The sequence below is a fragment of the Pan troglodytes genome, chromosome 11 (assembly GCF_028858775.2).
Source record: "Pan troglodytes isolate AG18354 chromosome 11, NHGRI_mPanTro3-v2.0_pri, whole genome shotgun sequence".
NCBI classification, from domain to species: Eukaryota; Metazoa; Chordata; class Mammalia; order Primates; family Hominidae; genus Pan; species Pan troglodytes.
This window is the reverse complement of record NC_072409.2, coordinates 16,137,587-16,152,930: the sequence shown is the minus strand read 5'-3', so window position 1 is coordinate 16,152,930 and position 15,344 is coordinate 16,137,587. Positions and strand designations below refer to the sequence as shown.

General features: G+C 42.5%; 1 protein-coding gene and 1 long non-coding RNA gene across 8 annotated transcripts in view; one reads left to right on the top strand and one right to left on the bottom strand.

Annotated features, from left to right (window-relative positions):
* The window catches only part of MRRF (mitochondrial ribosome recycling factor), a 58,834-nt gene that overhangs the window by 29,183 nt on the left and 14,307 nt on the right, over positions 1-15,344 (top strand). The gene's annotated exons all lie outside the window — the stretch shown is intronic.
* On the bottom strand, positions 5,983-6,353 carry LOC107976766 (uncharacterized). Its single transcript, XR_001720995.3, has 2 exons — positions 6,264-6,353; positions 5,983-6,163 (listed from the first exon to the last, which is right to left on the bottom strand). It is a non-coding gene; the product is annotated as an uncharacterized LOC107976766 (long non-coding RNA).

Below are 15,344 nucleotides of genomic sequence, written 5' to 3'. Positions count from 1 at the left end.
CACATTTATAGATGAAAAATGTGAAGTTCAGAGAAATTAAGGGACTTGCCCGAGATCACATGACCAGTAAATGGCAGTCAGGATTTGAAGCCTGAGTTTTTCTGTTACCTTTCTCCTGCATTTTCTGTGTAGATGCGTAATTCTGGAAAGTGCTAAATGTACACATGGACGTTAGAAGCAAGATTTACAAGAGTAATAGATAGTAGTCAGCAGGCTTATTTTCTAGTTTTTGCTGTCCTGTTTGTGAAACCTTGGACAGTCACTTAACCTCCCTGAGCCTTGGCTTCCTCACATGTCAGATGAAGGGGTTGTTCTTAGTGGCCTGCCAGGTCCTTTCTGAAGCTCCAAAATACTGTGGGGCTATGAATTTGTGCTACTAAATGCTCATTGCTGATTTGGATTCTTCTTACGGTGACTCAGTTGTGTATCACATTTTTCTTTCAAAGATCTGGTTGACATAACATGCATTTCTGCAGCCCCGCAAGAGTAAATGATCACTGTCGGTGCATTGTATGTAAGTTTGAAAGATCAGTGAGTTTAACTCGAATTTCCAAAGATAGGAGGATCTGTTACATTATTTTTTACATTATTTTATTTTGGTTAATGGGTGTAATCCAAGAGAAAGTTGATGGACCAAAACCGTCTGCTCCTGCAAACCTCATTTTTTTATATACTTTCTTCCCTTTGACAAGGTGGTGGGGTCATGAGGCCCCTTACTGAATTATAACGTTTGGTAGTTTTCCAGATAAAAAATGAATGATCTGTTCTTTATTATAGAGGCTGTGTTACGTGAGAGGATAAAGGTTGATTTATAAGTAAGAGGATCGAGGTTTTTATTTGGTTTTAGCAGTGACTTCCATATGACTCTGGGCACAGCGCCCTAGTTGCTTGCTGCCTTCTAGTTCCTTATTTGTAAAATAGGTTAGTGCATAATGATAAGCAGAGATGTGGTGAGATTAATAGAGAAAATAAATTAAGTGGTATGATTTCCTTAAACTATATAAACATAAGATATTACTTCAGTAAACTTTTAATTTTCTACATATTATATAATTTTAGGAGAAAAGGATGGAGGGAAGAAGGGAACTAATAGGTCGAGCACCTACTATGTGCCAGGAATGGTTAGGTGCCTTACATATTCAGGAAAGCAGAAAAGTATGATGGTTAAATTTTGCGTTGGTGTCACATAAGCATGAAATTGAGTTCCAACATTTCCTGCTTTTTAGCTGTGTGACAGTGGCACCTGTCTCTGCCTCTGTGAATCTCAGGCAGCTCATCTGTGAAATGATAATTTACAGGACTTGCCATATATGCTTATTGGGAGATTTCAGTGAGATAATGTACATGAAGCTTTTGATGCTTAGTAAGCACCCAATTAATGCTAGCAAATATGCTGTTTCCATCATCCCCTTTCACAAATAGGAGCATCATTCCTTTTTAGGGATGAAGAAAATGAGATTCAGAGAGGTGAGGCATTGGTTCTGGATCACACAGCTGGTAATTGACAAAGCGGTGAGGAGGAAAATAACACATCATATCTTAAGTTGGGACTTTGAGGGGTAGGGGAAATAGGAAGCATACATTCTTAAGATCAGTTTCTTTTTTTTTTTTTTTTTTTGAGATGGAGTCTTACTGTGTCGCCCAGGCTGGAGTGCAGTGGTGCGATCCCAGCTCACTGCAGCCTGCGCCTCCCAGGTTCAAGCAATTCTCCTGCCTCAGCCTCCCAGGTAGCTGGGATTACAGGCGCCCGCCACCACGTCTGGCTAATTTTTGTATTTTTAGTAGAGACGGGATTTCACCATGTTAGCCAGGCTGGTCTCGAACTCTTGACCTCAAGTGATCTGCCCACTTCGGCCACCCAAAGTGCTGGGATTACAGGTGTAAGCCACTGCGCCTGGCCCCTAAGATCAGTTTCTGATTATAAAAGTTTGAGTTTAGTTCTAGGAAAATTTGCCTCCTCTGATTGATCCTGATTCTTCCACTGCCTAATGATAGTCTGTAGGTTTGCTTTTTTGCCTTAACTCTGGATACCCAGAACTAAATTTTATTTTCAATTGAAGCAGATCTCACCTATTACCTCACCCTCATTACATTCCTCTGATTCTTATATTCTTATTTAAATGAGTCTACTGAGTATGTGACTCTTAACTATAATCTGCCTCTGATCTTTTGGGGAAGTAGGTAAAAGATAAATCCTAAATCAATAACAGGCCAGGCTTGGAGCCTGAGTGGTCCTTATCATCAAGACCTCTTTTTACAGCCTCTGAGACTCAGCTCTGCGTGGCTGTTTGCGAGTTTTTTTTTTTTATCGTGGCTGTCTCCTCAGGTAAATAACCATTGAGTCTTAGGGGCTCTGGATTATATCTTTTCCCACTGACAATGTGGATAGCTTTTGTTTGCTTCTCTGGCAGTGATTTTTATTTAGATAAGTTAGTCAACTGGATTGGTTTTTTTGGGACATTCCTGTTAATGGAGATATACTGAAATAGTTTCTTCTATTTTTCCAATTCATGTAATTACATTTTAGGTACCATTTATCAACCACCTAAACTAGAGGTATAATGCCTGGAAGTGTTGAGCTGAACACTTTACAATTTCTCCCCAAATTCTTACAACACTATGTGGTGAAGAGACTATTTTAGGCTCATTTGACTGATGAGAGTCCTGAAGCTCATAGAAGTTGATGCCCAATATCAGATAGCTAGTAAGTGGCAGAAGCAGGGTTAGAATTGGGGTCTTTGTCACTGCCTTTCTTCCTGTTCCTGTCTCCTGATAGAAGATTTATCTGGAATATCAGTCTTTTCACTCCTTAATCAGGGGCCCTGAAAAGTTTTGATCAGGGGTTCATTTTGTTCAGGCCAGGTTTCTGCCTCCACCTTATTCACATCATCATTATGCCCCTAAGCAAATAAACAAATAAGAATACACTCCCTTACTCATTGTTTTACCAGATGTCTATGGGAAAACCACACTAAGTAGAATAGTGGTGCTTTGGTTTGAGATTGCTGAGTTCATGCCTGGCTTTAAATAATGCTATAAGGATACTGTGAATTCACCCAGGAAACAAAACTACAGATGATTGACTCATTCCTCACCAAGTTTGCATCTTTCCTTGATTGTCTTCCGATACCTTCATCAGCATCTCTGTTGGTTTTATTTTAAATAAAATTACATAAAATATTTAAATGAGGCTAAGCACAGTGGCTTACACCTGTAATCCCAGCACTTTGGGAGGCCGAGGCAGGCAGATCACAAGGTCAGAAGTTCAAGACCAGCCTGACCAACATGATGAAACCCCATCTCTACTAAAAATACAAAAATTAGCTGGGCATGGTGGCGTGCGCCTGTAATCCCAGCTACTCAGGAAGCTGAGGCGAATCGCTTGAACCCGGGAGGTGGAGGTTGCAGTGAGCCGAGATCGTGCCATTGCACCCCAACCTGGGCGACCAAGTGAGACTCCATCTCAAAAAAAAAAGAGAAAATGCCTCCATCCTTTTCTCCTTAGGGAACCACTTTTAGTACCTTGATTTTCTAGATTTTTTCCAATGCAAAGTCAAGCATATGTCTGGTATCTCCTTCATTTTTCTTGTAATGATATGGGATTATACTATACATAGTGTTCTGTACCTAAAAAAAAAAACTTAACAGTGTGCCATTGCTCTCTGTTATGAGAATTCTTCCTCACTCTTTTTCTAAAGGTGTACTATTGGCATTTTACACTTACATTAACCAGTTCCCAAGTGTCAAGTTTCTTAGTTTAAATTTTTTCTCTTTTGCTAACCATGTCTCAATGATTTTCTAAGGCCTACTTCCTGTTCTGCTGGGAGTGGGAAGTGGTGGCATGGGGACCGTAATTGGGAAAGAAGTGAATGCAGAATGTGGGGGATGCTGTGGCTCTTGCCCTTGATTGAGTGCTTGTTTGCAACATCACTGCATAGTACTGCGCTTCTTAGAGACATGGACATTTCAGGGCCAGAAAACCATCTGCAACACACCCAAGTGACCCCTCTGTTGGTACTTAGACCCAAACTTGATGTGGTTCTTTTAGGAAACCCGATTGGTATTTTAATGCCTCCCCTGGCTCACTGTATGGCAATAATAATATTAAGGAAAGTGACTGTTTACTGAGTGCATACTGTATTCTAGGCTCTATACTCTATGATTGAACTCATTCTGTTTCCTATTTCTTATACATGAGCAAAGTCAGCCCGAGTTGTTAGGTAACTTGCTTGGGTTCATTTAGCTAGTAAAGGTAGAGTTGAGCAGGATTCAGACTTGGGTCTGTTTTACTTGTAAGTCTGTATTCTTGCATCCATGGACTTCTGAGAGTACTTTCTGTTTTTGTTTTGTGTTTGCTTCTTCGTTTTTGTAGCAAAGGACAGCAATTGGCATTTTTAAGTTTAATTATATAATAACCCAAACTATGTGGAACATAATTTACAAAGCTCAAGTCAGGATGCCTAATCTCACAGTGAACTTGTCTGCCACTTTTTGGTTCAAGAGGCAGTCTGGAATACAGGGTATTTATTTATTTTTACTCAACTTTATCAAGGTATAACTTATATACAATAAAATGAATCAATTTCAAGTATATGTGATGATGGCTTTTGACAGATATATGTGTCCCTGTGACTACTACCCCAATCAACACATAGAGTAGTTCAGTCACCCCAAAAAGTTATCCTCTGCCCCTTTGCATGTCAGTCTTCAATCCTCTTCCTCTGGTCCCGGACAACCACTTGTCTGCTTTTATGAGGATATAGAGTTTTTATGCTGAAATGTAAAACTTCTAGGACATTCGTAAATTTACTCAACAGACATTTATTGAATACCTATTATATGCCAAGCATAGTGTTAGACACTAATGATAAAGTAGTGAATAAGCCAGACAAAACCTTTGCCCTTAATGGAACATTTACTGGGGAGATGGTTAACAACACACACATATAGTTTGTATGTGTCGGATGGTCATATTTTTCTCTCTGTAGAGAAAAATAAGGCAGTAAAAGGAAATAAAGCATGCTGTGAAGATGGGGATAGTGGTGGTTCAATATTAAGTAGATGTTCATGAAGTATTCAGAGGAAGGTGATACTTGCAGAGAATTGAGGGACGTACAAGAACAAACCATGCCTATATCCAGCACTGAGGCAGAGGAAGCAGAAAGTGCAAAGGCCCTGAGGTGGGAGTCTACCTGGGATGTTCAAGGAACAGCAAGAGGGCCATGTGCCTGTAGCAGAGTGAGTGAGAAAAGAGAAATAGAAGATGAGGGCCAGGTGCAGTGGCTCATACCTGTAATCCCAGCACTTTGAGAGGCTGACGTGGGTGGATCACTTGAGGTCAAGAGTTTGAGACCAGCCTGGTCAACATGGTGAAACCCTGTCTCTACTAAAAATACAAAAATTACCCAGGCATGGTGGCATGTGCCTGTAATCCCAGCTACTCAGAAGGCTGGGATTTTTAGTAGAGATGGGATTTCACCATGTTGGCCAGGCTGGTCTCGAACTCCTGACCTCAAGTGATCCACCCATTTCAGCCTCCCAAAGTGCTGGGATTACAGGCGTGAGCCATTGCACCTGGCGGAAGAGAAGATTTTGTCCATATTTATTTTCAGGTGCTACTGGACATCTAATTGGAGAGGTCAAGTAGGCTGTTGGATATATGGACCTGAAGTTCAGAGGACAGATGTGGGCTAGAGAGATAAATTTGGGAATCAGGAACTTGTAAAGGAGGCCACGAAATTAGATGAGATTACTTTAGAGATTAAATATAGATAATGAAAAGAAGAGGTTTGGGGACTAAGCCTTGGACACTTCAAGGTTTGGGGATCAGAGAGATGAGGAAGAACCAGCAAAGAAGACTGAGAACAGGTGGCCAGTGAGGTAGGAGGAGAACTAGGAAAGTATAGGGTCCTGGAAACCAAGTGAAGAAAGTATCTCAAAGAGGGGAGGGAGTGATGGGGTCAAAGAAGGTAAGATCTGAGATTATTGGACTTAGCAACATAATTTATTGATCAATTAATCTGTCTCTGTGGTTAGACAGAGATTGATGGGCTTTGGGGTTAGACAGACCTGGCTTCAAATTCCTGTTCTGTCACTGTGGGTATGTCAGCTTGGGTCTTCTGAGAAGCAGATGCCAGGATGGAATTAGATGTGCAGCAGATGTCTGGGAAAGACAAAGGGGAGAGGGAGCAGGAGTAGATCTAGTGCAGGTGTGATACTGGTGGAGAAAGGGAAGGAAGAGGGTTGTGGGGAGGGAGACTCACACTGCAGTGCAGCCAGGCTGATGGGGCGTTCCTGAGCAAAGATTGCCCCTACAGCAGCCTGTAGGGGCTTAAGAACCTGGCTTTAGTACCTCTGCCATGCATGGTCATTGACTGGGAGAAGCACAGTGGATGTGGCCTCAATGTGATCTCAGCAGGAATGTCACAGTGGATCAAGGTGTGGGGGCTGGAAGCTGTCAGGCATCTGTACCCCTCACAGCAGGTTCTCCTGGAGGGTGATCTGAGCAGCATACCTTCATGCCCACTGCAGTGAACTTGGGAAAGTTGCTTAATTTTTTGAAGCTTCAGCCTCCTTATCTGTAAAATCGGAGTAGTATTTATGGTTTTGAAGAGTAATAGGATATTATATGTGAAGCTCATAGTGTGAAGCCTGGCATATCATAGGTACTTAAATTTTAATTCCTTTATCTTAGAGTATTTGTTATTATCTAATCCTCCTGGTTAAGGGGTTCTTGGAAATGTCCTTTTCCTGATTATTTGGGAGTAAAACTAATAAGTAATATTTTATTTCTGTTTGCTGATGTCTCTTTTAATCCTTAATGCCCTCCTTCCTTCTCTTCCTCACTAACCCCCTTCCTGAAGCCCCATGTTCTTTTTTTCCCCTATCTTTTCCTGCATTTTTACAGATGGGAGGAGTTGAGTGATTATATTGGAAGTATCTTGGAATTTAACTTGCTTGGGCATACTGTAGTTTGATTGTTAATAAGCACTTGGTTTGTTCTTTGAATATGAGTTATGTGTGAGCAAGACCTCCTGGAAGGCATATCCCAAATAAGAAAATCTAGTGACTAGTCCTGCCTATGGCATGAGAATTTCTTTACGTTCCTGAAAAAGGCAAGAAGCCTTGGCTCTCCTTGGCACTCTCAGCCCACTGAACCGCTTCCTAAAGCTTCAAGATCGTTAGATAATTGCTATCGTCATTTTCCTCTGGGCATTTTTGGGGATGATAGACTTTATGGCTAGACTAGGCTCTTTCCCCCAGACTTTGTTCCAAGTTGATGATAGGAAGGAGAATGCCACTGAGACCAGGGAGTGTCCTGGATAACAGTAAAAAAGCCTTGAGTTATAGTTCCTCAGCCTAAATTCTTTCTCACATGTTTATTCCCTCCACCCCGCCGTCCCTCATATGCTGATGTGCAGTTTCTCACGAATGATAACCAGATTTTTCCAGGGAGAGCAAGCTGGGTAAGGCAGAGCAGGGTGGTCCCCAGGCTGAGGTAAATGTAGAGGGGAAGCTGTGTAGCTAGGGAGAGCTGCAGTTGACAGCTGCAGGAGCCAAGGTGGCAGTCAGAAAAACTCTAAAAAGAAAACCAGGAGAAAGAGCTTTGTGCTTTTAGGCTACTTATTTCAACTCTCTGACCCTTGGTTTCCTCATCTAAAAATGGGATCATAGAATATTTACTTTTGTGAAGATTTGTTGGGAGAAGCTCCTGTGAAGGATAGAGGGGAGAAGAGAACAGGAGTAGACAGGGAGAACCTTCGGACAGCAGTATAGGTCTGACACCAGTGAAGAAAGGAAAGAAATTCAGTAAATGAGAGTTAATACTATTTTTTAAGTTGTCATGATCAGGTTAGCCATTGTTACTGAGTATTCTATGACTTTTCTGCATGGTGATTTTTTTTTTTTTTCTTTTTGAGATACAGTCTCTCTCTGTTGCCCAGGCTGGAGTGCAGTGGCATGATCTCGGCTCACTGCAACCTCCACCTCCCAGGTTCAAGCGATCCTCCTGCCTCAGCCTCCTGAGTAGCTGGGACTACAGACATGCACCACCACGCCCGGCTAATTTTTTTTTTTTTTTGTATTTTTAGTAGAGACGGGGTTTCACCATGTTGCCTAGGCTGCTCTTGAACTCCTGGCCTCACGTGATCCACCCGCCTTGGCCTCCCAAAATGCTGGGATTACAGGCATAAGACCATGCCTGGCCTGCATGGTGATTATTAACTGTTATGGGGGAGTATTGTCTGTCTCTACTGCCATGAGGTGTGCTGCCTGTCATCAAGCTTTCTACCTAGGATACAAGTATTGTTCAATGTTGAGAACTAGATAGGCATATGGCATTTTTGTCACCTTCATTGAAATATAATTCACCCATTGAAAGTGTACAACTCAATGGTTTTTAGTACTGTATAGTCATAGAGGTGTGCAACCAGTTATAACCACAATCCATTTTTAGGAAATTTTCTTCATCACCCCAAAAAGACACTCTACCCACCAGCAGTCACTCCTGACTTTCACCCGAGAACCTTCTCCTAGGGATTGCTGTAGGCTATTACTAATCCACTTTTCTATCTCTGTGGGTTTCCTAGTTCTGAATATTTTACGTAAATGGAGTCACACGATATGTGGTCTTTTGTGACTGGCTTCTTTCTATTTGCATAATGTTTTCAAGGTTCTTTCACGTTGTAGCATGTGTCAGTACTTCATTCTTTCTTATTGCCAAATAATATTCTATTATATGGCTATACCACATTTTATATATCAGTTCCTCAGTTGATGGCCATTTGGGTTTTTTCTACTTTGGGGCTGTTAAATGAATACCACTGCTATGAACATTATTGTGCAAGTTTTTTGTGTGAACATGCTTTTAATTCTCTTGGATATAAACCTAGGAGTGGTTTATGACCAGTTAATTGCTGGGTCATATGGTAACTCCATGTTTAACTTTTTGAGGAACTTCCAAACTTCCACAAGGACTGCACATTTTAAATTCCCACTAGCAATATATGAGGATTTCAGTTTCTCCATTCGTTTGCCAACACTTGTTATGATTATCATCCTAGAGGCTGTGGAGTGGTATCTTATTATGGTTTTGATTTGCATTTTCCTGATGACTGATGGTGCTAAGCTCTTTTCATGTGCTTGTTGGCCATTTGTATATCTTCTGTAGAAAAATGTCTATTCAAGTCCTTTGCCCATTTTATAATTGGATTGTTTGTTCTTGTGTTACATGATTTCTTTATATATTCTGGATATTAGACTCTTATCAGTTACATGGCTTTCATCTTTTTTAATTGCAAAAATAACATACGTTTATCCCAAAAATTCAGATCCTACAGAAGTATAACGAAAAGTTCATTTATTGTTCCCCAGTTGTTCTTCCCAGAAGTAACCATTGTCAGTATATCCTTCCAGATTTCAAAAGATGAATATGCAAACCTAAATAAATATATTATATATATATATATTTAGTTTACATAAGTGGGATGAAATGTCTACAATACCACAACTTGTTTTTTTCCCCCTTTGACTTAATATCTTGTGTACTTTTTAATTTTATCTTTTTGAGACAGGCTTTTACTTTGTCACTCAGGCTCGAGTACAGTGGCACAATCACAATTAGTGGCCCTAACCTCCTGGGCTCAAGCGATCCTCCCACTCAGCCTCCTGAGTAGCTGGGACTACAGGCATGAGCCACCAAGCCTGGCTAATTTTTAAATTTTTTGTAGAGATGAGGTCCCACAGTGTTTCCCAGGTTCTTCTTGAGCTCCTGGGCTCAAGCAATCCTCACCTCAGCTTCCGAAAGTTGTGTACGTATTTTCATGGTGATCGCATTGTTCTTTTGGCTGCCTAGAAATGCCCTTTTGAGATGGATTTAATACAGAGGAGGAAACTAGGGATCCGAAAGTTTAAGTAACTTGCTCATGGTCATAGATTAGTAAGTGAAGGAGCCGTTATTCAAACTTGAATCTGTCTGTTTCCAAAGCCCGGGCTCTTGCCATGTAATCACATTTGCTCCTTGGGCTGCTGACGTGAAACCTACTTCCTTTCAGTTCTGTGGCCTGCCTGTGCTAGCTGCTATATTGCCTTGTGGATCTTGTTACAGAGTAGTGTCTATAGTTTGTACATTCCAGGAAGTACTGGTAATACCCTTTTCTACATCTCACACACACACACACACACACAGAGTAGTGTCTATAGTTTGTACATTCCAGGAAATACTGGTAATACCCTTTTCTAACACACACACACACACACACACACACGCACACACCCACCCACCCCCTTTAGGGATATTGAAAGAAAAAAACTCTCAAAGATGAATGCCTCATGACCTGACTTGGGCTCGGGCAGCCACAAACTGCATTTGAGCAACTGCAGCTGCTTCTTTAGCCTTTTTATTCCCACTGCCTGCTTGCCATTGCTGCATTTGCAGGGTCATTCATTCTCCTGGTTTGTTCCAGTACACTGTTTCTTTCTACTTTCCAGGCCTGGGTAAGCCTTCATGCAGTTTTTGAACACCTGTCTTCTGCTCAGTGTTGCTTCCCACCTGGCCTGTGGCTTTTTAGGAGTGCATCTTGCTATTGCAGGTCCCAAGTGTGTGGAATGGGGCTCCTTCCCAGCGTAGATGTACCAATTGGAACACACAAGGATGTTCAGTCAAGAATCGAAAGTGTAGGATAGACTGAAGAGCAAGTTGCCACCAACACTTATGCAAAAATTGCACACAAAAGGACAGGCTACTCTTGTCTCTGCCCCTCCTCTCTTCTCCATGCCTTGTATCATGCACCTATTTGTGGTACCCACCGGTTGACTACCACAGATCAGATCACTATTCCATTGCATTCCTCCATAAATTCCCTCTCTTCTTTCTCCTTACTGCTCTTGGACATGTCGGGGAGTAGCATGAATGATATATCTAAGCCGGTCTTAATGTGAGAGTAGTACTATTATTACCACCACTGGTAAGAATAGTTGCTAGATTTGTCTAGCACCAACAAGAGAGGAAATAGAGCAGAAGGCCTGGAATTTAGGAGTCAGGCTATACTGGACTCAAATCCTGTGTCTGCCAAGAACTTGTTGTGTGACCTTGGGCAGGTTACTTGATCTGTCTGAACCCCCACTTCCCACTTTTTTTTTTTTCCAGACAGGGTCTTGCTTTGTTACCCAGGCTGGGGTGCAGTGGCATGATCATAGCTCACTGCCACTTCGAATTCCTGGGCTCGAGGATCTTCCGGCCTCAGCCTTTCAAGTAGCTGGGAATACAGGCATGCCCCACTATGCCCAGCTAATTTTTTAAAAAAACCTTTGTAGCTGGGCACTCTCTCTCACACTTGTAATCCCAGCATCTTGGGATGCTGAGGCAGGTGGATCACCAGAGGTCAGGAGTTCGAGACCAGCCTGGCCAACATAGCGAAACCCCATCTCTACTAAAAATACAAAAATTAGCCTGGTGTGGTGGCACGTGCCTATAGTCCCAGCTACTCAGGAGGCTGAGGCAGGAGAATCACTTGAACCTGGGAGGCAGAGGTTGCAGTGAGCCGAGATTATGCCACTACACTCCAGCCTGGGAGACAGACTGAGACTCATCTCAAAAAAAAAAAAAAAAAAATTGTAACGATGGGGTCTCACCATGTTGTCCAGGCTGTCCACTTTCTAATCTGTAAAATCCAGGTACTAATACCACTAATGTCATAGGAATGTTATGAAGATTTACTGAGCTAATGCATGGAGAATGCATCAGCTCAGAGCTTGATACAGGGAAATGGCTCTGTAACAGTTATCATTATTATTAGTACTGAAGGGGAGCAGATGACACTGGGGTCAGGTGGCTGGGCAAATATAAGTGGGCCTTGCCGTGATAATAATGTGGTCTCTCCTTATCTTCTTCTCTTGCTTTATTTTCTTCATACACTTTGTGTCACTTTATCTACTTAATTGTTTACTGTGTCTGTCTCTCTTTCACTAGAATGTGAGTGCTTTGAGAGGAGAGAGGAAGAGCTTTGTCAGTTTTGTTCATTGCTGTATTCCTAGGCCCTCAAACAGAGCCTAGCATGTAGTAAGTATGCAATAATGTAATCATTGTTTCTGGAACATTGTGCCAACTGTTGTTCCAGGTGCCATTTATGTATTAGCTAATATACTCGTAACAACTTTTGAGATCAGTATGTTATCTCTATCTTACAGATGAGGTAACTAAGTCACAGAGGAATGGATTTTTTTGTGCCCAGTGTTACACAGTTAATAAGTAAAAGAACAGGCTGTCTTTCTCCAGAGCCTGGGCTTGTAGCCACTATGCTGTGTTCTCCCCCAGTAGGAAACATCACAATTACTTTTATTAATAATATTATTGATAACTTAAAATAGTTTATTACCTATATATGCAAAGTTCTTTAGCTGTCTTCTCTCATTTGCTCATAACACTGTGGAAAAATCCTGTATGGCCTCCCTCATCCCCCTGCACTTGACAGTTGAGGAAATAACAGATAATGTGTATTGAGTACATCCCATGTACCAGCACATTTATTAGCTTGTTTAATCCTCACAATAATTAAGTTGTTGTAAGAGGGACCGAATGGGAACAGAGGAGAACAGTGAAGTAAATGGTATTATACACATTTGACAGATGGAAAAACTGAGGCAGAGGTGAAATAACTTGCCCAGGGCCACAAAGCTAAAAACTGATAGATCTGGACCTCAAGCCCCAACAGTCTGACTTCAGAGCCCGTTCTCTTAAGTGCTTCACCTGACAACCTTGCATTCAGAGAGGAAAAATTAAAGTCCACAGGTACTCAACTTGTAAGTGGCAGAGCTGGAATTGGAAATCAGGTTTGCTTTGACCACCAAACTTGTGCTTTTTCGCATGTATGATGGAGCTGAGGCAAGAGTTATGTCTACTTACCCCAAAACTTGGGTTTCCATCCTTCTGTGGTGACAGGGAAAGAGAAGACAAGTGACTTAAGACCACTCAGCTGGGAATGTGGAGCTGTGACCCCGACCTTAACCTCCTTTCTCATTTGGTCAGGCTGGGCTGTATTTCAGAATGGTATGTCTGGTTTAACCAGGCATCAGTCACAGAATAGTCCTTTGAAAGCAGGTGCCCAGTTGTGTCCCCAGAGAGAACCAAAATTCCTACTGGTGTTAGAAGTCCTTCCAAAATGTATGATTTCCTTGGGCTAAAGGGACACCTACAGAAGATCTAATGTCTTTATGAGACATTAATGTACGTAAAACAGGCTAGTGGGATGAGGCAAGGGTGGTGTCCCTAGAAGCATAGGAAATCTGGCTGGGCTACACAAACAAAAACATTTCCGTCAGGACCGGCAGCCCCAAGGCATGGGGCAGCTCCCACTGGCAAACAGTGAAGCAGGCACGTGGTGCTGCTGATTTCAGGCCCATGCTCCTGTAGGGGGGAGTCCCGGAAGCCCAGGGAGGAGGTGGCAAGGTTTCTGTCAGTGGCAATGTCAGGAATGTATCTTGATAGGCCATTCCTTGAAAGTGCAGCTTCCTTCTCCCTTAGCCTGCTCCCCACAGCTGCTGGAGCAGAATTCCTGTCCCCTGCTTTCCCCATTGCCTTCTGCTCTTCTCTGTTCCCGTTCTGTTTCTCTCTGCTCACTATCTGCTCAGTTGCCTAAGCACCAAGTGGCTAAATCCTTTGTGACCATTTTCTCTCTCACCACTCGCATCCTATTCTCCCCTGGAGAGAAGTCCTGGAGATTCTGTAGTAAGAATAATTTACTCAGCTATCCTTTGTTGAGCTCTTACAATGCATACATATTGACAGCACGCCAAGTACTTGTCCCCCATTATTTCATTTAATCCTCCCTTCCACCCTCTTTGTAATATTCTTACTCCCATTTTATGTAGGAGAAAACTGAGTTTGGAGAGGCTGAATAGCATACTCAAAATTCTGAAGCTAACAAGTGGCAGAGCTGGGATTTCAGCTTAGGTCTTTTTGGCCCTAAACCGTGTCCTTTCTACATTTTAAAGCCCCCTTCAAGTGTCCAAAGAGCCTTCTGAAGTTGAGTGTCTGTTGCATTAACAACTTTTTTGCTGTCATTACCTGAGCTGAGCCTGGCTTCCTCTGATATGCACCTGGTGTATAGCTTTGTACATGTGTTGCATTCTCATTGAAACAATAGGAAGTATCATTTCAGTCAGTGGGATTCTCTGTTGTGTGAGTTAGCAGTGGGGCATGCCCTCTGCTTATTGTTCATAGGAACATGCTCAAGGAATTTTTCAGGAAGGCCCCCATCCAGGATGTTACTGGAAGATCTGCCTGGTGGAGCTTGTACAAACAAAGTATGACCCTGCCAGCTCAGCCAAAACCCCTGCCTTGTGCTAGAGGCTCTCTGACCCTAGCGGAAAAGGCTTCCTCACCCAGCCAAGAAACTGCAACAGGGTGGGTCCTGAGCTCCCTGTCTACCTGCCTAAAGGCTCCTGGTCAGACTCTTGCCATGTATTTAGATCTGGTTTGTATATTGCTGTCTACACAAACTACAAATCTGATCAAGTTTCTTCTTATTTTAATGTAAAATATGCATTTTTAAAATGTATTGTTTTAGTCTTTTTTTTTTTTTTTTTAAGATGGGGTCAGGCCGGATGCGGTGGCTGACGCCTGTAATCCCAGCACTCTGGGAGGCCGAGGCAGGCAGATCACTTAAGATCAGGAGTTCGTGACCAGCCTGGCCAACATGGCGAAACCCCGTCTCTACTAAAAATACAAAAATTATCCAGGCATGGTGGCTTGTGACTGTAATCCCAGCTACTCAGGAGGCTGAGGCAGGAGAATCGCTTGAACCCAGGAGGCGGAGGTGGCAGTGAGCCGAGATCACACCACTGCACTCCAGCCTGGGTGACAGAGCAAGACTCCATCTCCAAAAAAAAAAAAAGGAAAAAGGATGGGGTCATGCTGTCTCATCCAGGCTAAAGTGCAGTGGCATAATCATGGCTCACTGCAGCCTCAGACTCCTGGGCTCAAGTGATCCTTTCGCCTCAGCCTCCCAAGTAGCCAAGACTACAGGCGCATACCATGACACCTGGCTAATTTTATTGTGTGTTGTAGGGATGGGGTCTCACTGACTTGTCCAGGCTTGTATTTTAGTTATTTTTTAAGTGTACAGTTCAGTGACATTAAGTATATTCACATTGCTGTATAAGCAATCTCTAGAATGCTCTTCATCCTGCAAAGCTCTGTACTATTAAACAACTCCCCACTTACCTCTTCCCCCAGCCCCTGGTAACCACTATTCTACTTTCCGTCTCTATGAATTTGGCAGCTCTTAAGAACTTCATGTAAGTGGAATCATACAATATGTGTCTCTGTGAGTCTGGCATATTTCACT